Genomic DNA, 22863 nt, shown 5'->3' with positions numbered 1-22863 from the left:
GTCACAGGTCTTTCCTGTTAGTGGTCTTCTCCAGCCCATAACTTTACACCAGTAACCGTGCCTTAAACTCCACTGAACTGTAAGCTCCTGGTGAGCAGAAGTACCTGCCACATACAGTTGCACTGTTAGGCTTGAGATGACAATTGTCATGCTCTCTGTTGTTGCTTTGGCCACAGAAACCCTTTGCATGTTGGGCAAGGTTATTGCACCTGTGCACAACGGCCCACAGACACAAAGTATCACATGGGTTCAGAGGGCTTCAGGGCCTCCTGAAACCCATCATCGTTCCTTCCCATATCCCTAGGCATGAAGCTCTGGATGGAGGAAGAAGACTTTTCAGCCTGGATAGTTCATTGTAAAGCTCTTCCATTCAAACAGGAGACATAGAGATTTTTTATGCTCATGAGCTGCAGCCCCAAGGGGCAATGAAATGTGATTAGTTTCTGATTTTGTACCTTCGGGGCCCAAAGAACCTTAGGAAGGAAGGAGCTTTGAATATCCTCAAAGATGGAATACCCAAATGTCAAAGATGCTTTTAAAGTCCTTTTGGAAAAATGTTCCCTCTCCATGGAGCACTAAGGGGCAGGGCCACCAAGGTCTAGACTTGGTCAGAAGGGAACCATCTCCACTCCTCTGCATCCTGTTCACTGCCACCAAGATGGTACCCTGGCTGGGGTCGCAGCTTTCAGATGACCTGGATGGGCCATGGAGGAGCACAGGCAGGGGCGGGAGGTGTTTGGGACATATTCCCTGGCCCAACAACCTTGCTGAGGACAGGACTGCTAAAGCCTGCGTGCTACTGAGCTTTGTCAGTTTGGCCTGCCATGGTGCCCAGTGCCCACTGAGTCATCACTGTGCTGGAAGAAAAGCATCTAAGACACCAGCCTGACATCTCGTCACCACCTTAGACTGCCGGCCATTCTCCCTGTTTCAACTCTACTGCAACTTCACTAGACATGGACCAGGTGTAAGAACTTCCACTTTGCTGGTCAGGAAAACCAAGGCACTGAACAAGATAAAAGCATCCACAAATGAAACTTGAAATCTCCATTATTGCTGTAAGGGAAAATGTCAGAGACCTGGACTGCCTGACACTCTTACAAGCTTTGCTCCATTCCTCCCTTAGAACCAACTAACATTTCCTCTTCGGACAATAGTCCCTGGTGAGCTGTACCCAGCCCATCACCATTCATTCATTCACTCACTCCATATTTACTGAGCACCTTTCATGTCCTGCTCAGCCCCTGTCTTCACAACGTCTGTGTGAGCGCTAGTGTGTCTGTTTCCCATGTAAATTTTGCTTCCTGGAAGCAAAAGTTTTGGTTTCTGGAGGGAGCCTGCTCCATCTTAGATTGTATATTTCCTGGTAGGTAGTCTCATCCCCAGGCACTTATTGCCTCTATTTCTCATTAGACAAACTTTGAGCACATACTATGTTACCAAGATACATAAGACAAATGCCTTCCCTTAAAGGACCCAGGCTGGGCTGGGCGCAGTGGCTCATACTTGTAATCCCAGCACTCTGGGAGACCAAGACAGGCAGATCACCTGAGGTCAGGGGTTCGAGACCAGCCTGGCCAACATGGTGAAACCCTGTCTCTACCAAAAATATAAAAATTAGCCAGGTGTAGTGTCAGGTGCCTATAATCCTAACTACGTGGGAGGCTGAGACAGGAGAATCACTTGAACCAGGGAGGTGAAGGTTACAGTAAGCCAAGATCTCATCATTGCACTCAAGCATGGATGAGAAGAGTGAAACTCCATCCAAAAGAGAAAAAAGAATTCAGTCTGGGTCATGCCTGTAATCCTGGCACTTAGAGATACTGAAGCGGGAGGATTGCTTGAGGCCAGAAGTTTGAAACCAGTCTAGGCAACAAACAGAAACCCGTGTCTCTATATAAAAAATCCTGTTTCAAAAAAAAAAACCAAAAACCCTCACAGTCTGGGGGGTTGTTGGAGACATGAGAGAACCATGAAGGACTGCAAGAAGCAAGAAAGAGAATTCCCCAGACAGGGGGTCTCAGGAAGGCTTTGCAGAGAGGGAGACACTTGGGTTAAGTCTTAAAAGATAGACTATAATTTCCCTGCCATAAGGAATGGGGTTTTCCAGGCAGAGGGAGCAGTACAGGAGCAAGCCAGGAAGAAGAGAAGCACCATGATGTTGGGGGACCACTGGCTGGAGCTTGGCTTTCTAGGCAGGGAGTGGTGAGAGCTGAGCTTGAGGTAGAAGGCAGGGGTCATTCACCTGATATCAGGGATGGATACACCAGTGCCCAAAACAGATAGTGCCTGCCCACCCCCCGGAACCTTCATTCTAGTAGGTAGAGAAAGTACGTTAAAATATATACACTAATAAATACATAATATTGGCATTGTCAGTAGAGGAGACTTGTAGATGAGCATTTTTAATAGACTGCTATGGTGGCTGCACAGCAGTGGCCTTGAGGAAGACCCAACAGAAACAGGCAACTCCATAGAGACTGTAGTCCAAGCAAGTGACAGTATGGGTCAGAATGAAGACTGGATTGGAGAGATTATTGGAGAGATGAGAGTGTCACAAATAACCATACACACTCTGAAACCAGAGCACCTGGTTCATGTCCTGGTTCTGCCATTTCCTGCCCATGTGGCTCCAAGCCTCAACTTTCTTGTCCGCAAAATAGGGATGATACTAATGGTTCCCACTTCGTATGGGTGTTGTTCATACTATAGGAGTTGAAGTCTTCAGGGAGCTTAGAGAAGTGCCCAATAAATGTCAGCTATCCCCATTACTTAGCTATGGAGTCAGCAAAACCTGATTAAAGCTTGATGGGAGCAGTGGAGCTGAGGGAGGAGCCCTGGCCTCTGGCTAGCTGGAGAGACCTCAAGAGGAGGAACAGGTGGGGGAACAGGGTTGTATGTGTGGAATTTGAAGAATCCAAGAGATCTGGTAAAGATTTCAGGCAGTAAGTTGGACAACTGAGTCTGAGCAGAGGTCTGGGCTGGAGATAGTCATGTGGAGTATCATCAGTACACTGTGTGGGTTGACACGTGGGAGTGGCTGAGATCCCTGAGAGTCATAGTATGAGAAGAGTAGTGGTCAAATATGGAGAATTCCCCAACAGTTAAGGATGGGATAGAAGGAGAGAGAGACTCACCAAGGAACATGGCAATGGCAGTCCCAGAAGTTCAGGAAAAGCCTAGAGCCTGTGAGATGACAAAGACCAAGGATTCTAGAGTGGAGTCACCAGCCAGTCATCTGCAGGAGACAAACCACAAGATCACAGGTCACTAAAATACCACTGACATGAAAGAGATGAGAACAGGTGTTTAGGAGAGGTATGCTTAGAGCGGCCTGGGAGACACAGGAGGCCAATCTGGGGCAGCAACAGTGGATCTCAAAGCTGCCCATAGGCTGGTGGGGCTGGTTACTGCTGGGACTCTGCATCTGAGTGGTGTCTGGAGATCTGGGGCCAGAGCAGAGCATCCACAGAGGGGCCCTCCTCCATTCCCCCATTTCCCCTGCAAGCCACTCGGGCCCCTTCTCTTAATGAATGTCATCCAATTGTTTAAAGAATATCTGTTTAAAGAGGCACCAAACTGGATCTTTAAGGCAAAGGAAGGTTTCCAGGCAGAGATGGAGCCAATGGCATCCAGTGAAGAGAAACCCTATACATTTGAGCTGAAGAATGTCATTGGCTTGGCAATAGGAGGAGGAGGTCACTGGAGAACTGAACCATGGCTGTGGGCAGGCAGAGCTGAGAAGAATGCATGGTTCAGAAGTGGATGAAGGTGGGGAGAGGACACAGGAAGTATGGGATGGGAGGGAAGGGAAGAGATTGTGCAGGAACTGCAGGGCGCTGGAGCTAAGGGAGGGTCTTTTTGCCTTTGGGTGGGGGAGGCTTGCACGTGAGATAGCACGGAATTGAAAACTGATGATAAGGAGGGAGTTGGGAGAACAGGTGAAGTAGAAGAGATGAGGTGAGGGCACAGTTGGGGCCTGGAATTGAGCAAGTCCAGGGGCTCCTGGGAAGACTGGGGTCTCTATTACATAGAGGAAGAAACTCAGCCCTGGGAGAGTAAGTAACAGATCTGAATATGGGAAGGGTCTAGGTATTTAAAAGGCCAGTTTCTAATACTGATCAGACCGTAGGGTTCAGCTCACACTTCACCATTCAATCATTTGATCATTCATTTATTTGTTCACGCAACAAACATTTTCTCAGCCCTTCCAGTGTGAGCTGTATGAATGAGGTACTCTTCCAGGCACTTTGAATGTATTACTTCGTTTACTGCTCACAGTAACCCAGGAGGTAGGCATCATTATTACTTGACACTTTCAGATGAGGAAACTGCAGCACAGAAAAGCTGAGTAACTCACCTAAAACTGCACAGCTCTTGATTGACAGAGTGAACATTCAAAGCCAGCCTGTATGGCTCCAGAGTCTCTGGACTTAGCCAATATGCTGTTCTGCCTTTCTATAAAAAAGCACTAGGAGTGAGGAAGCCTGAGTTCTAGTCTTGCCTTTGCCATCTCCTCATTGGGGATTCCTGGGCAAAATACTTGGTTTGACCTCCTGTTTCCAGTCTGTAAAGAATGGGATGTATTGGGTAATTCCTGTCACTCTTCCATTCAGAGAAAGAGCCCAGAGAACTCAGGGCCTGAAGCGTCTGGCCACCTGTCCTCACTGAGCAGCCAAGATGGGAAGATGAAGACAGACCCAGCCGTCTCTAACCCCACACTCAGGTGTTCCTTGAGTTCAGGAGAGTGGAGAGTGGGGCTCTCTGCCTCCTTTTGTCCCAGCTGACACCCACACCTCTCTCTGAGCAGCTCCCACTGCAGGAAAACTAATAAGGCTGGCATTTTATAATCCCCCATCTTCGATGACAACAGGCAATTTGAAGAGTCAATAAAAGATGTGCTGTACCAAGGGTGTTTTATGGCTCATCAAACCATAAAACCCCACAGCCATTTGGCCAAGGTGCTGGAAAAGGGTTATAGAAGTAAATTCACCAGCCCTCTGTCCAAGGGGGGTTCCAAATTAAGGCATGATTGATCAACTGCAGGGGGAAGGGGCAGGCGGTGTAAAGGCGTCTTTCTGAGCATGTTGGATGCTGGGCATAGGCTTGGAGAGCTCCCCAAAAGATGTAACTCTCTAGGTATGATTACAAGGGCCCCTGAGGAATCCCAGAGTTCCCCCTATCCTAGCCTGGGATGTTTTAAATCCTTTTCCCACAGGCCCAGCTTTCTAACCCTCAGGCCTGTGGCCTAGGGCAATAGCTGCATTTTGGTCTGAAACTCGCTCCAACTGCCCTCCAGCTGTGTGACCCTGAGCAAATCTCCCATCTCACTGCACCTCAGCTTCCTTACCCTGTAAAACAGGGATAATGATGCCCACATGTCTGGTTTGTTGGAAGGGCCTGGCCCCAGGAAAATGCTCAAGACATTGGATGTGTTGGGAGAGTGGAGGTACAACTTTCCCTGAAAGAGGACCCAAGCCCTCACATCCATACCCAAGTGTCACCAACAGCTCTCACGACATTTTCTGAGAGCATCCATCCATCATCCATCCAATGATATACATGAGCAAATGCTCTGTGCCAGGCACTGTGCTGGGCCATGGTGATGAGCAAACACTAAGCCCCTGCCTGCTGGAGCTTGCAGGCTAGTGAGCAAAGGGAGATGATCCATGCATAGGATTGGGGGAATATGTGCTATAAAGCAAGATAAAGTGGAGTCGGGGTTGCATGATGAGAAATGCTGCTTTCAAGGGACTTGCACGCTAATGACAAGGAAATGGACAATGAACTATGAGCAGATAAATTGTGTGTGTGTGTGTGTAAATAGGGTGCTAAGACAGACAATGATAGGAATGTCACTTAGAAATGACATTTAGGCAAGGACTGAAGATTGAGAAGGAGCTAGATGTGCAAACAAAGGAGAGGTGTTTCAGGCAACAGCAAGGCCCTGAGATGGGCGAGAGTTCTACAGGTCCAAGAAACTACAGAGGATCCCAAGTGGCTGGAGATGAAGAGACAGGGCCTGAGCCAATGGCATAGGGGTGGGAGGGAGCAGGTCCACCTGCTGCACCACACAGCATTATGTTGCTGTCACCTGATCTTTGTGGTTGTAGTAGTGTCCTGTTGCTGCTGCAACAAATCACCACAAACCTGGTGGCCTGAAACAACACGAATGTATTCTCTCCCAGTTTAGATGTCAGAAGGCCCCTGTGAGTATTAAGGAGCTAATATGAAAGTGCCAGCTGGGCTGGTTCCTAATGGGGGTGCTGGAGAGAATCTTCCAGATTCAAGAGGCTGCCAGCATTCCTTGGATCCTGCAGAACCATTCCAATTCCTGCTTCCATCATGGCATTGCCTTCTCAGACTCTGGACCCTCTGCCTGCTTCTTGTAAGAACCCTGTGATTGCATCAAGCCCAACCAGATAATCCAGAAAAACATCTTATCTCAATACTCTTGACTTAATCATAGCTACAAAATCTCTTTTGCCATAGAAGGCAACGTATTCACAGATCCTGGGAATTAGGGCATGGATATCTTTGGGGGACCACTATTCCACCTGCTACAGATATGTCTTGTGGCCCACATGTGGCTGGCAGCCTGAGAAGAGACTTTCAGGACCCCCTGCAGGAAAGTCACAGCTTTGTACTCCAAGCCAGAGCCACATCTCTGAACAGGAAGTGTTGCTCCCACCCTGATGTCAGATCTCCACTGGGGAGCAGGGAATTATCCTGCCTGGACCTGCCATTCTCCTTCCCCACCTGCCTCCTACACCATCCCAGCCTCAGCCATCTCCTCCCTCATGGCCTGCAGGAGAAGCTCACCCCTCCTTGGTACCTCACTGAGCCACACTGCCCCCCTACCCACTCTTCATCCATGTCTTGCTTCCTCTGCTCAGCCTTCCTCACCAGGTACTCATCAGGAAAGGAGGATCTGCAGTGGCAGGACCGGGGACACAGGGAGCAAAGCCAAGGACTTCTGTCACAGTGGGAGGAGCAGGTAAGTAAGCAACAAGCTTTTAGGGAAGAATTGGGGGACGCTGTGGGAGTTCAGAGGAGAACCACATGACTGGACCAGGGGTTGGGGCATTTCAGGGGAAGGAGGCTGCTGAAGTGGTCTGCCACGTGCCCGACTCCATCCCTCAGCCACCTCCCCCTGCTGACCATAAAGCCTGCACCCAATGAGACACCACCCTGTGCTCACTGTCAACCCAAGTCCATGTAGGTGTGCATTTTGAAGGAGGGCTCCCAGGCATCCGTTTTCCACACAGAGCATAGTGCAGACCAGGTACCCATACAACCTCAGCACTTGCCAGCTCAAAGCCAGAAAGGTCTAGAAAAATGGGTGTAGAGAGGTGGCGGGCAAGGGGCCAGCCAGGTCCTTGCCTTGGCTCCTCTGGCTAATCTGACCCACCTCCTACCCGCAACTGTCCACGCTGATTTTGTAATCACCAATACCCCTGGCTCCTTCTCATCCTACCTATGTAAGCCAGGACCAGGAGGCCTAGGCGGCTGCTCCATCAGGCATTAAGTACAGGCATTAGCCATCCTTGTGGCTCCATGGGGAATGGTAATGCACCTGTTCTTTCTGGAAGCCAGTTCCCCGGGCCCTCCCCTACCACTCTCCAATTCCATTTCTACAGCAGTCTCCTGCTGCCCTCTGCCAGAGTGATCCTGAATTTCTGGGCCACTCCAAATCTCCTGCTCCCCATGTTGCAAACGCTGGCACATGCATCCAGGCAGCTACCCTAACTTACCCATGCATGGATCCGGATCAGTGATGTGTAAATATTTAACAACCAGCTCCTAGGAGAAGAAGCCCTGAATTGGAGTGTTTGCCAATTTCCATGGTGTAAATACCTTCACTGTGACCAATTTCAAGTTACCAATGGATTAAAGGGTGCCATGGAGCCATCTCCAGCATGCTCCCACCAAATCAGTGCTGAAGAGACCTACCTGTGCTAATATAGCTTCTCCACAGCCTGGCACTGTTTCCTCCATTACAGTGTCACCCCTACCATGAAGGCAGGGCTCTCTTCCAAGCCAGGGGGAGTGTTAAGGTATAGCCTTTTGACTCAATCTGATCTGGGGTGAAATCCCAGCTGTGTCATTGAAATAAGGTGAATGGGTTTGGGCAAGTTGCTGAACATTGTCAGACCTCAGATTCCTTATTGGTAAAATGATATCGATATCATTTACATCAGAAACATAAGAATTACATGAGATCCTGTATATGAAGCCCTTAGCATAGCACTGGTCAGAATCAGCACTCAATACACATAGCCAGCAGTGGGGAATGAGACCCAGAGAGCATGCTTCTAAGATTTGAGGACCCTCAAGGAAATGCTGAAAGGGACCCTGCCCCTGGCGCAGTCCCTAGCTCTATCCACACTTCTTAAGAATTGGACTGCGATAGGTTCCTTGCCTTAAGGTTGGAAAAATACTATTGCTATGCCTAATTTGAAAACAGAAAAAGATCAGCCCCACATACAGTCTGAGTATCCTACATTTTGTAATTTCAGGGACACAAAGGAGATCTCCTGTCTCAAATGATATTTTTCACACCTGTTCAAAGACACCTAAAATCCCAGCATGGCGGCTTCATCTCGACACTAAGCTGTCATCATGCACTCCTTCCCCGGGGTGGATGAGCATCAAGATGAAAGCATCGGATGAAAGAGCCTGATGTCACCTGGCGCTTGCTGGCCAAAGGAGGGCACTGAATATGAGGGACAGTGTGCAGAGAAAGTTGAGCCTGGGGAGGAGGGGCTCTCTGGACCAACCTTATGGTGTCCTGGTCTTGCTCAGCCAAGCCCCAGTCTGGATGAAAAAGGATGGCAGCAGCTCCCCGTGCCTTTGTTATTTGAGGAGCACTCCATCTGGGGCAGTTGACAGCAGAGGCTCTGGAGGCAGTGACCTCCGCAGCTGGAAGCCAGACCCAGACCAGCAGGGCCTATACAGAGGCCTGGGTTTGGGTCATCCCCAAGGCCCAGAGCTGCTGAAAGCTGAGAACAGAAAAGATGGGTTTGAATTCCTAGATTCATAGCATCACTTCAAAGATCACTTTTAGTAACATCAGTGGGGCAGGCGAGAGGCAGGAGAGCAGATCATAACTACTGAGAACAAAAGCACCACTTAGTAGTGTGGTTTGAACTAAAAATCTTACCCATATAATGCACGGGCCAAGCTAGGTCTGGGGGGTGATAAGGAGAGAAAATACAAGACAAAAGGAAAGTGATGAGGAAGAATGAGGGGAGGGGGAGAGAGGGAGATGAAGAGGGGGGAAAGAAGAGATGAAAATAAAGAAAAAACGGGAGGAGAAAAACGGGTAAAGGAGACAAAGAATGAGAGAAGAAGAGGAAGGAAAGAGGGAGGAGGAGGACAGGGCTGAAGACAGGGAGGAGGGAAGGAAGGAAGGGAGGAAAGAGAGGAAGGGAGGAGGGAGAAAGGAAGGGAGGGAGGGAGGGAGGGAAGGAAAAGTGAGAAAAGGAGAAAGACAAGGAAGAGAGAGAATAAAAGGAAGAAAAGAGGAAGAAAAGAAGAGGTGGGAGAGGAGGAAGAGGAGAGCATGGGGCCTGGCAGATGAGGAAGGAAGGCTCAGGGAGGGGCGAGGGGAAGGGCAGCAGAGGGGAGCAGTAGGAAGGGAGGAGAGAGGAGACAGAAGACCTTGAGAGTCTTACATCTTGATCAAGGCATGACTGATAACATTCCAGCGGACCATCTTTCAGGCCCCTTGTTTGATGACAAAGCTCATCCCCTCTCCACCATCCATTATCGGCTCTCCCTCCCTGAGGCAAGAGCATCAATAATGCTCCCTCTTCGAGATGCACGTCCCCCACGCTGAACGAGCGATGCAGGGCCGGCCATTGCTGGTGGGCATTCCCGGCGCACATCATTACCACCCTCCAATCCTTCACCCCACCTGCCGGGCCGCTGACCACCCTCCTCCAACGTCCCCCTCCTGCAGCAAGCTTCTCTTCTGAGGGCAGGACCCCAACCCCCAGGCAGGCAGCCAGGGTCTCCGCCATTGCTGGTGGATGATCTCTGACAACTTGGGCTCAGGGCTGGGTTTTTTAAAATGATTGTTTAGTTTTGTTTTGCTTTAATTAAGAAGGAGATCGAGCTTCCCCGTTCTGGTTGGCTCTTCCAAGAGACCTAACACTTTGAATTTGAATGCAAATATCTTCAAACATCTGTTGCCGTAATTTGGTTGGATTAACTGTCTAGTTTGCCGGGCCATCTGCTATTCCCCCAAACCCCATCCCTGCCTCTTCCCCAGGCCAGGTCAGATATCTCGCCTCTACAGGTAGAGGAAGGGTTACAGAGATAATCTCAGTCAAAACCACAAGTCATCTTTCAGTAAAACTTGAAAACAAGCTGGCCATGACCCATGGGACACCAAATGCCATTAAGAGAAACCTAAAGAGGGTGGGTTGTGTCTGAACAGCTGGTGAGTTTACCCCTCAGGTCTGTGTGCTCTTAAAGGGACATTTCTTCCTAGACCAACTGAGCCTTCCTCTCCCAGATGTTCAGGGTGGTAGATCTTATATCTCTATGTTGAATAGACACACGGTTTTTTCATCCTGCCGTGCAAGGATGCTGGGATTGCATCCTGCATAGCCCTGGGGGCTCTGTTCTACATGAAAGGCATTGCTAGAGTTGTGCAGTAGACCACCTGTGCAGCTGTATAGCGCAACCCTGTTCTCAGTTCCTGCCAGAACTTCCCTCCCTTTGCATGGCATTCAAGCACCTTTCATGGTGCATCTTCTACAAGACAAAGGCAGTGGCATGAAAGTCAAGGAAAGCCCAGATTTTTCCTCTAGTCTCTCTGTCCAGCCAATGTGACAAGCGCCTCCACCCAAGGAACATCTCCCAGTTCCTACCTGGACACACCCAATAACATACCCACTCTGCCCGGGAGAAGATCCTCCTAGGCTGAGCTGACATTAGGCAACCAGGCCCTGCCCTGGCTCTTCAGGGGTGGGCGAGGATTCTAGAGCTGCAGCCACCTGCAGACCCCTCAACAGACTTCCAAATGCACCGGTGCGGAGGGTCCCGGGATAAGCTTCAGAGGCTTAGCTTGGGGACTGTGCACTCCCATGTGTGACCTGAGGGCTGGTTTCAGTGAGGCCAACCAGAAACCATTGCCTAGCCACACGCAATAGGGTGTGGCAGATACGTAGGCAGAAGAATGCAGGTATTAGGACCTCTGGATTTGCTCTTCCCTCACTGAAACTGCCTTCTCTAGCCCTCTGTCATTTGTCCCTTCAGCCAGACCAGCCTCCTCATTGTTGCCTAGGCTGGGTCTGCCCTTTGGCTCATGCCATTTTCTGACCCATCTGCCTCACTCCATCTCAGCTCCAACATCAGGCCCATCCTCTTTCTCCATGGCGCCCCAGAAACAATTCTCCAGTTTCAAACTCCCCCGGCAGGTATCAGTTCCACACAGGTGACAATTATTATCTACTTCCTCCTGTTATTTAATTACTTGATGTCCTCTGAACACACATGGCCATGTGGTATTTATGAACATGCATGGCTGAATGAACAAATGAATGAATCAATCAATCTGATATCAGCATTATAACTAAGGTCCCAGTAACTTTGAAAAAACCGTGTGTCTATTCAACATATAGATATAAGATCTACCACCCTGAACACCTGTAACTGATTCCAAGGTGTGCACGGGTTGGCAGATGCCGCTGGGAAAGCTGTCCATTTCACTGGTAGCTGCGAACAAAGTCGGCCAGTTAATAGAAACTGTTTCTAATTGCTTGACACATAATAGATACACCTCCAAGCAGCTGAGACCACCGAATCCCATTCAAAGCCCTGCTTCCCGGCTTACACCTAAGCCTTTCATGTTTTATTAGAGCCCTGCACATTTCATTTCCTTTTATGTTGGGAAGAAAATGGACCCTCAGTTCTAGGAGGGGCATTCACAGGCACACTTTTACTCATTGAAGGGCAGCTTTGTAGAAAGCAAACCCCCTGCCTCGGGTTTGTGGATTCAGGTTTAAGGGAGGTAGAGAAGACAGAGGTCACTTTCTCTCCCCCAGTATCATCCAGAAACATGAAGATCTCAATCACACCCAGCCCAGGGTGAGACCCTGTGTGGACAGAGCCATGTAGTCCCTGCTCCCCAAGCCTGTACACTTAGCTGCTGCCCCAAGAGCAGAGCAGCCCCCACAACACACCCCCAGTGTGGCCAGCATCTCAGCAGAGTGGACAAACCAGCAAAGGCAGTCATAAATCAGGGCTCCCAGCACTCCCACACCCCATCTTCCCCTGCCTCTCCCAGCCTGGACATGGAGCCCACCCACAGCTCTGCTGGCAGAGGACCAGGAGCCTTGACCCCACCAGCTGGCAGTAGCCTGGAATCCATCATCCTGCTCAAGTTCAGGCATGTGCTGGGGCTATAAAGCACCCTTCACCCCACAAAGGGCCCAAGAGTATCAGGATTTCCAGCCAGCGCACCAGGAGGGGCTTGTGCACTGCACTTGCCTGCTGTGTCCTCCCACCCCTGCTGGACTACAGCCTAGGCTCAGCGGAGACTGGAGGCCCAGCTTTTGTCCTGTTCCTTACACCACACCCCCAGCCACAACCACCAGCCAGGTTCCTGTCACAGCTAGACAGCTCCCTGCAAAACTCAGGGTGGAGAATTGCCTCTGACAGGAAGCTTCTTCCATGCTCAAGCCTTTATGAGACTTGAATTCTCAGAGCAGAACTGCTGGGGCACTGCGGCTCCCGCTGGGTGGTTTTCAGGGGCCAGCTTCTATAGCTGGGCCAGGCCCTGCAGCCTCCCACTTCTGCACCATAACAAAGCAGGCCCTTGGTTAAGCCTCATCACATTGGCAGCAGTGAAGCCACCAAATCTTTATGAAACCATAAAAAGGTGCAAGGTCCACCTTTTTACATATCATCTATGATCAGTTTCAAGAGCTTCTGAAGCTCATACTTGGGTCTCCTGCATGGCACGACACCTGCCCCCGTGACACAACTACTAAGTGGCCGAGGGGAAATTTAAACCCCAGTGTGCAAAGCCCAGACTCCTTTCACGTCACTACATCACCTCCAATACCAGGGGGACCTGAAAGGACCAGTTATCAGCCCCAGTTATCCTGACCGATCGGCTGGCTGGCTGCTCCAGTACCACACCACCTCCAACACCTGTTGGTGACTGTCCTGAGCTGAATCATGTTCCTGAAGATTTAAGGCCACGCAGAACCTCAGAATCTGACCTTATTTGGAAACAGGGCCTTTACGGTTGTAATTAACTCAAGAAGAAGTCATACTGGATTTGGGTGTGTCCTAATCCACTGACTGGCATCCTTATTAGAAACAGGTAAATTTAGAAATAGACACACACGGAGAACACGTGGCAATGGAGACAGATTGGAATGACACAACTACAAGCCAAGGAATGCCAAGAATTGCCAGCAACTGCCAGAAGCCGGAGGGGGCAAGGAAGGCACCTCCCTAGAGCTATCAGAGGGAACGTGGCCCTGCCGACACCTTGGTTTCAGATGCCCAGCCTCCAGAACTGTGAGAGAGTATATTTTTGTTACTTTAAGGCATGGAGTCTGTGGCACTTTGTTCAGTAGCTGTAGGAAACGAACATAGCATCCATGTCCTTTTTTTTAAATGTTTCTTGAATTTTAATCATTATTTCGTCAATCATCATTGAGCCCTTACTATGGGCAAAGCATAGGACTAGACCCTAGAGAGGCAAAGATGACTGAGGTCAGTAACTACAAATCAACATCCTCAAGAAGTTTAGCATTTAGTCAGGGCTAGGCGGCATGTATGGAAATGGATCAAGTACATTTGTGTAATCAGGCCCTGAGGGGGATAAAGTACTTGTTAGGAGAGTTCAGAGGGTAGAGGTGATGTTCTGGGAAAGAGGGAGATTTGGGGTGCATCTTTAAGGATGGAATTGATTTCGCTGAGTAAAGCTGAGAAGCACATTCCATGTGACCACAGAAGCATGGGAGCATGGGGCACATTTTGGGAATGGCCAGGCTGGCTGGGGTGAGAGGTAGTGACAGATAAAGCCCCACAAATGGACTGAGCCTGGGTCATGAAATATTCGAATGCCAAGTTTAGGATTAGGGCTCAACCCTATAAACTGAGTGTGGGGAAGACCCTGGCAGGTTCTTGTTGTGGGGTGGCATGACGTAAGGCGTGCTAGCAACGTAGCGACCAAGCAGCCGTTGCTGCTGATGCTTTGAAACCTCCTTGTTGAAAGAACCACTAGAAATGGCTGTAGCCATTCATTAGAGTCATTCCTCCACTTTACCCTCGGAGTGACCACGTATCAGTACACTGAACTGTTTATTTCCAGAAAATTCTTGCCCTGACTCCAAGGAAGTGAACGGAACCAGGTTGAGAGGAAGACAGGACACCGTAAGTCCTAATGGTCTCGGATCCTATTGGAGACGAATCAGAAAGAAAAGAAAACAGCTCTGTGTCACTGTGGAAATAGGATTCCGGTGACAAAAATGCAATTTGTACCTCACTTTTATCTAGCACATGGCTCCAGGGGAGCCTAGGCCAGAGGCTTTGGAGAACTCTGTCCTTCCAAATGCCAGGACAAATCCCAGGCAGCCCAGGGACCATCTCATTTGGCTCTGCACAAGTTCAGCACTGGTGTTTAACTTTTTTCCATTTTTTTTTCTTCCTCCCTGTTATTTAAATGGTTTTAAACATGAAACTAGGCCAGGAAAAGGGGGTAGCATTGTTTTAATAATTAGCAATTATGATCGCTGCAATATTAATTGCATATTTCCATAGCAAACACTTCCCCAGAGGGCCAAGGGTGGTTAGAGACTGCCAGAGCCTAAAACTGGAATTCCTAAGAACAGAAAAAGGAGAGAAAAAGCAACTTCTTCCATTTAAGCAAATTACCACGGGGACTGCAAGGCCCCTCTAATTAGCCCAGCTCGCTGCAGCTCCTGCGCAGCCTGGTGTGGTCTCACTCAGTGCTGCTGGGCCTGCCTGTGCAGGCCTTTGCTCCTTTCTTTCTCTTATTTTTGTCACTTGGGCAAGGGAGCAGATTGTTTCCAGGGGGTAGCCGGGCTGGGCTGAGAGCCTGCACTCCAGAGCTCAGTGGCCCTGGCCCCCATGCTGGGGCCCAGGTTCATTTGTGCAAACCCTGGCCACAGAAGAAGGGCAAAATGGGACAGGACCGCAGGCAATTCTGTATGGTGGCGCTCCAGGAGGGGGCTATGGCTGCAGAGGCCATTGGATCTGCCTCCCCAACACTGTGACACAGATTGTGGGGTTCAGGGTAGAATTGGGGGGGCAAAAAGCAAGAGAGGGAGGAAGGGAAGGGTGGGGGACAAAGGGAAGATGGTGGCAAAGAAGGAAGAAGCAGCAAATAGATGAAGGAAAGAGAGAGAGAGGCCCTGGAACTAGGGAGCAGGAGACAAGAAATAAGGGCGAGAATGAGGATTCAGAAGAATAAGCATCAGAGCCATTGGCGAGAAGCGAGGTCCTTTGCACTCACCCCAGGAAGGACTTTGACAAGTGCAAGGCATTCCTACTGCAGCCCACAGCGTCAGGGATGATAACAGAGGCTCCTGCAGAAGTCCACCAATGATTAGGCTAAAGGGCAAGACCACGGCAAAGTCAACCAACCTTTCCCGCTCTCTGTCGGGGACTGTCAGGTGGAAAGACAGTGTGCGCACAGCCCTGACAGCACCCTGTGTTTGCAGATCCCACGCATGTCACGTACGACATTTCACTTCATCATCAGAACAACATTGAAGGCAAGCATTACTACCTCCATTTTACAGGTGGGAAGACTAAGGAAGGCTGCCATGATCACAGGCTTAGAAATGGGCAGAGGCTGAGGCTTTTTCTGATACATCGCACCGTTTCCCCCAGCTTCATCCTTCATCAGCCTCTGAGTCCCTCAAAGCAAACTTCCTATCAGGAGCAAGCCCTGCCTGGCTGCCTCCGTAGCTGGCACCACCTCACAGGATTTGGAAGTCTTCTCCGCACTGTTTCTAGTCTGTAGTGCCCAGGACATGCAGTCTCCATTTTAAAGCAACTTGCTAAGCAAAACTCCAAATTCACAAGTACAGACATTGCATGGCAATCATTCTCATTGTAAAAGGGTTCCCCCCAAAGGTGCCTTTAAACGAGGGAGCTCCCCTGCGCATCGAAGTGTTTGTTTACAGATCATTGACTCCTCGATGGAGAAGCTGGGAGGCTTGACAAACAAAACCGACAAACAAAATGTCTCTAGCTGCTTCCAGTGGAAAAATATAAACAATGAAAATAAAGCAGGCGTGCTTCAAAAGAAGGGAATCCAACTGTGCAACTATCACCATGACGATAATACTTTATCCACACGAGCACCTGTCATCCCTCGGCCCTCATCTTGCCTCCTTTTACGTTGCAAAGCAACCCACAGCTGACTCTGCCCTGGCATCCTTAGTTTCACAGACTATTCCTGGTGATCCCTTTAGGAAGGGCAGAAATTATCATCCCAATGGACAGATGAGGAAAATGAGGCCCTGAAGGTCTCAGTGCCTGGTCTGAGGTCACACAGCCTGTGCATGTAGGCTCTCAGCCTCTACCCATCCCTTGGTGTCTCTGAGGCTTTTTCATCACCTCCTATTCACCCTGTTGGAGAGGGTGGGAATCCCCTTGGGGTTATGGGGGTGAACAAACACTTGGGACCTGACTTGATGCCTGACACTGGAAACATGAGATCAGCAGCAGTTTATGAGTCAGATGGACTCACATTCCAGGGAGGAGGGCCTAGCACACCACACAGGGCCACATGGGGCTGTTAAAGGAACAGAGTGAACAACCAGGGACATGGCAGGCAGCTTTGTAGTACCAAGATGGTGAGGTGATCGCCGATTCCCAAGGACAAATGCAGCTGGCTTGTCTGAACATTGCTGTGGCTAGCAGCAAACTGAAATCTACGGCTCAAAGATAAAAAAGAACTGTGCCTGACCCCCTTGATGCAAAGGCTTGTTTGGCTAGGTGGCCTTGTCTGTGAGAGTAGGGTTGGGAAGGGAACATGCCTCTAGACCATTCAGGCCTTCCTGGTCTCAGCAGGTGTCAAGGCTCATGACATCAGACTCAATTTTAAGTCTTACCCCCTCAGCGGCTGATGAGAGCCAGCCTCCAGCAGTATGCCCTGAGAGCCCATTTTTTAGTAACATGGCCACAGTCTTCCAAGAAACGGTACCACCCTATGCCAAACTAGGTCCTGAAAGGGCCCAGGGCCAACTCCACTCCAGAGCAGCTTCTCCCCACTCCATGCCAGGGTGGGATGCCTCTGCCAGCCCCAGCCTACTGCAGACCCTCCCCTCCCCACCCTCCCCTGTTAACGAGTCTGGGAGGCTTTGCTCACTGTGTGGGTACAAATATTACCGGGTGTATTTTTTATCTTACTTATCCCTGGAAATCTATCTCAAAGCCGCCTTTGGAAACTCCTAAGTAGGATGTAATGCGTGGATTTCAGCCTCTGCTCGGTAGTTTCTGATGTAGTTATTCTCCAAGACTTAGCATGCAGGAAGAAACAACCGAAGCAAAACCGAGTTTAACCAAACAGCAGCTTGTAGGGGAGAGACGGGAGGAACAGGAAAGAGAGGGAGGTCTGGAGAGGGGAAACCAAGTGCAGCCACTGTACCTGTCTCTTCCAAGAGTGTGCTGAATGATTTCTATTCACACATCCCCATTAGACATTTCACTCCCCAGACGCTCTCAGGTTTTACTGACCGTGGCCATTGAAGAGGAAGAAGCAGACAGGATGCCTGGCATTATTGAGGAAGGGGAATAGAGGTGACCTCCACTACACAATATGGAAAAAATACTCTCAATGACATGTTTAAAGGATATTTCAATGTTTAAAATGAACATAAAACTTGACCCCACGATGATTATAACTTTAAAAGGTAAGCATGAATAGGACAAAAATTAAATGGCAAGCTAGAAAAATGAAAGCACGCAATAATAATTGTGCATTATTAAAACCATTTGACGTTTTTCCCTCTGATAAGTACTTTATTGTGGTAATAATTGGACAATTATAATATTCTCATGTAATTATTAGTAGTTTTGGGGTGACTGGTAAGAGTCTAGAAAGAAAAAAGGATGTGGTATCATCTTCTGAGAACTAACCATCTAGCTGAAGCTACAGTCAGAGGCATTTGAAAGGGACTTGAAGCCATCGCACAAATATCTCCCAAAGAAAAGGTGAAGGGAATGCTGGCTGGGCTTGAAACGAAGGAGAGGCCTACAAGCAGGAGTGGCTACCTGGAGGAGGCAGTCCTGGACTCACTTGGAAACACAAGGAAATTACCACATCGATTCTTTGTTAACTCGCCTTCTAACCAGGCCAGGTCTCCAGAGGTGTGCTGCTCCCCAGTGGCTTTTCACCCTTTGTGGAAGACCAGAGCTCCCCCCAAATCACTAAAGAGCCAGATCTTGCATCACAGGGTCAAAATTACCCCAAGACAAAAACTTGCAAGAGGACACGTGAAGGTAAGGAGGCCCAATCAACCTCAACCAAAGACCTCTCAAAGGCTCTGGGAAGTTCCATGGAAAGGAATGTGGCTCACATGCTCTTAGCTGACCCTGCCACTCAGTACATTTCTCTAAAATATACCCACACCTTGTCGCCACAGGTGGAATCTTCCAGAAAACCCAGTGCTGAGAATCTGGCAGAGATGTTGTCCGTAGGAAGCCCCCATGCTTTCTTCATCACTGTTTTCATGCCTCAAATTGATGTCCAATTGGAGATAATAAATGTTTACTGAATTGAACTGGGAGGGGACAAGGACAAGAGAGGATGGGACTAGGGTCTAAGTGTTTGGGGGCTGGGCAATTTCGCACAGACATGGGACAGGTTACACTGAACCTATGACTCTAGCCCTTGAGTGTCTATCCAGTTTCTCATAACCCTCAGTCCCAGCTCCCATGACACGGCTCCCAGCAGCACTCCTGCCCGGCTACCTTCCCACCCCATGGTTATTATGTGTCAGCACAGGCCAGGGCTCCACATTATATCTACATGCCTGTCCGCAATATCATTATCACCGCAGAGTGTGGTCATTGTCATAATAAAGGTAGATATCTGGGTGTGCAAGGGCCACAAAGGTCAACCAACCAGGGGTCTCCATTTCCCATGTGTCCAGCCAACTAACCTCTCACCCAGGCAGGCAAGGAGAGAGACTCCAGCACAGGCTGGGGTACTGGGTAGCAGGGCCTTGTTCTTTGCTGTGGGAATGGAAGGCAGAGCACTCAAGTCCACATCTTTGGTGACAGCAGCTTTGGAAAATGAGGGGTAGTTGGGGTGACAGTTAATTTTATGCATCAGGTTGGCTGAGCCACAGGATGTTCAGGCATCTGGTTAAATGTTTCTAGGTGTTCAGCTTGGCATGTTGGCTCATACCTATAGTCTCAGCTACATGGGAGGCTGAGGCAGGAGGATTGCTTGAGCCCAGGAAGTGGAGGTTGCAGTGAGCTGAGATCATGCCACTGTACTCCATCCTGGATGACAGAGACCCTGTGTCAAAAAAAAAAAAAAAAATTCTGGGTGTGTCTGTGAAAGTGTTTTTGGACAAGATTATCTTTTGAATCAGTGGACTCCACTGAGCAGACTGCCCTCCCCAGCGTGGGTAGGCACAAGCCCTTCTAATGTTCAGACCTTCAGATTCCGAGTGGAACTACATCGCCAGCTTTCCTGGGTCTCCAGCCTGCAGATGGCAGCTCATAGGACTTCTCAGCCTCCACAATCAATGTGAGCCAGTTCCTCGCGCGCGTGTGTGTGTACACACACATATATAAACACACACGTGTTATAGTCCATATGTTTTATCTATCAAGATGTATGTTTTATACACATACACTCACACACATATCCTAATGCTTGGTTAGCCACAGGTGGATAGGCAGACCCTAATCCAAGTTGACTCGTTAGCTACAGTAGTCAAGAGAGACAAAGGGAAGACTTGGGAAGTTGAGCCTGAGGCCACTCCCTGAGCCCATGCAACAAAGACCTTCATAGCAGGTCCCAACCATACTCGAGGTGAAGAGAGTCTGTGAGGGTCCTGGGAGGATTGGGTGCCACCTCTCCTCTTCACTAACTCTACTGCCAAGGCACATATTGGGATCATGGCCAATTCATCAATGCCATAGTATTTACTGACAGATTTGAAGAAAGTGAATTCTTGGACTTGGAATCTGAAGAAGTTTGAGTGGGGAATGGGAATATTTTATAGCAACCATCGTATCAACCCCTTGCAATTCTCTTGCCAGTAACAGAATTCATTTCCACAGCTCTCACAAGTTGGACCATTCAGTTCTCACCCACCTTGGTTGGATCTCTGTCCACTTCCCTTCCTGTCCTGTCATGATCTTCCTGACCCCAATATCACAGTCACCAGACACAACCTTTTATTGTCTTAAATCTGCTCCCACTTCCAGAGCCAGAGTCAGGCTTACATGTCCTCATATTGACTCTTGCCAGTAATGGAATTCAGACAGCACTTTTAAAGCTGAGCTGTCACGAGCTCATTTTCTGGTCTTGTGGCAACTGCTGGGACTGCCTGTTTGATTTTTGAGCCCATGCCCTGACCTCAGGAGTCTGTGTGCTCCCTGGTTTTTTATTATGGGTCTTGTCTCACATTGTTCCTAAACCTCCGTTCTATTTATCCCCTCTTTACGTCCACCTTTCCCAACGTCTTCCACCATCCCTGCCACTGAATCCCACCATTACCACATCACCCCCACAAAACCCTGCTATCTCTCACTGCTATGCATTCACCAGCCCCATCAGCCCTCCTGGGCTTCAGAGCACCCTGGCTGTGTCTTGCCTGCTGAATTCCAGTCCTTGTCCCCCTGACCCTCTCCAGTGGCCACTCTACCACCTTGCTCCCAGCCTTTCCTTGACACCCTCAGCTCCAGATCCCCATCCAGCCTGCCCACTCCACATAGCCCTTCATCCAGCATGGCACCCCTCTGCCAGCCCATTCCCCACCTCACCTGTGACCCAGCAACTGGCACAGCAATCACCACAGCTCAGGAAGGAGCAGAAGGGGTGAAAAAGGACCAGGAGAACAATGGGCTATTGACTACGAATTCCATTTCTCTTCCCACCTCTGGCTATTTAAACAGTTCGAAGACAGGCTTTGCTCACTATATGTGTGCACACATATTGGCTACACGATCGCCTATCCTACTTATCCTGGGGAATTTGTTTCAAAGCCGCCTTTTGGAAACTCCTAAGTAGGATGTAATTCGGTGGATTTTATGTTCTGCTCACTGTCTGGCAAAGCAGTTTATTCTACAAACCCCTGGCATTCAGGGAGAAAGAGCATGCATGAAAAATTGGGCTGCTGTTTGCCCAAACACCCCGACATTGTCTCCACCTGGGTTTGTGGAAGGGACCCCCTTGACTAGACAGGGTCTGTGTAAAGTTTCTTAATGTCTACATTTTTACATTCTCAACTTCAGTAACTTGGGTTGTTAGTATGAAAGAAGCAGTCTGCAAATGGCATTTAAAAGCAAATTGGATTTTCTTCCCCCAGCTGATACAACCCTCGGTTCTGCTTGCCAGAGAACGCAGTTCACTTCTGTCGGAAGCAGCCATTTGTCATGTGTCAGAGGATCTGAAATAAAATTCCTTTGTGTACGACTGTCTAATAAAGAGGGTCTTAATGTTAATAATTTACCTCTAAATGCCGTTTACATGTTGTTTCTCTCATACCTTCAATCTAAGGTATTGAAGCTGAAAGGTGGATGAGGATTTTCTGAAGATCCTAAATATGTGTTCCGGAATAACATTTACATCAAACAGCACCTTCTTTATATTCCAGGCCAGTGACTCTGCTTGTAGGTGTTAATGTGTATCAGGAAAGCTGTCCTCTTGGCAAGGGGCGGGGGTGGAAAAGCTTAAATCCTTGGGACCCAGCAAAGGGGAGGGCAGGAGGATGGGTTTGTGACAGAGGAAGGAAGAGAACAGAAAAGGAACAAAGCTGGGACATTCGACATTTAACAAATGCCCAGAGGGACTTAATGTGCCACCTTTCTCTTTGGTAGTAGGGCCATCGGCACAAACCCAAAGGCTTCCTCGCCTTCAATACTTTTCTGGAATGAGGGATGGCCCAAACTTATAAATTAATTGACAAATAGAGACATATTCACCTCCATAAACAAGGTTTATGTGCCACCTGCCCTGGCCCTCTCATCCCCAGCAGGTGAGGGATTCCCTTCTCTGACTTCTGCAGCCTCTGAGGCACATTTCTTTTAGGATCTCATCATTGCCATGTGTGTGGGTCCCCATCGAACTGGGAGGTTCAAGGTCATGGACCAGTCTCTTCATCTCTGTATCCTAAAGGTCTATTACGTGCTTGTCACATAGAGATCACCACATAAGTAGCTGTTGAAAGGCCCAGTCCCTGCTACTAAGTTGTTCACAGTCTAGGGCAGGAGACAGAAGCAAATAGAGGGTCACAGTGCAGGCTGAGTATGCTGCAGGGAGAGGTGACCCCAAACCTCAGAGGCTTCCAACAGCAAAGGCTCACTTACTCACCTTCCTGATCATCACAGGTTAGTCATCACCCGCTGCTGCAAGACCTCTTCACTTCAGGACCAAGGTAGAAGGAGCAGCCAGGAGCATGCCAGGACCTGGGCGTGCAGGTCTTATAGCATGGGGAAAAGAGAAACAGTGGAGCAACACGGAAGGGTTTGGAAGTGCTTGCTTCAAGTGACACATCTCTGGCCAGGCTCAGCGGCTCATGCCTGTAATCCCAGCATTTTGAGAAGCCGAGACAGGAAGATCCCTTGGGACCAGGAGTTCAAGACCAGCCTAGGTAACATAGAGAGATCCTGTCTCTACTA

This window comes from Cebus imitator, unplaced genomic scaffold, assembly GCF_001604975.1.
Source record: "Cebus imitator isolate Cc_AM_T3 unplaced genomic scaffold, Cebus_imitator-1.0 Scaffold60, whole genome shotgun sequence".
NCBI classification, from domain to species: Eukaryota; Metazoa; Chordata; class Mammalia; order Primates; family Cebidae; genus Cebus; species Cebus imitator.
This window is presented reverse-complemented; position numbering follows the sequence as displayed.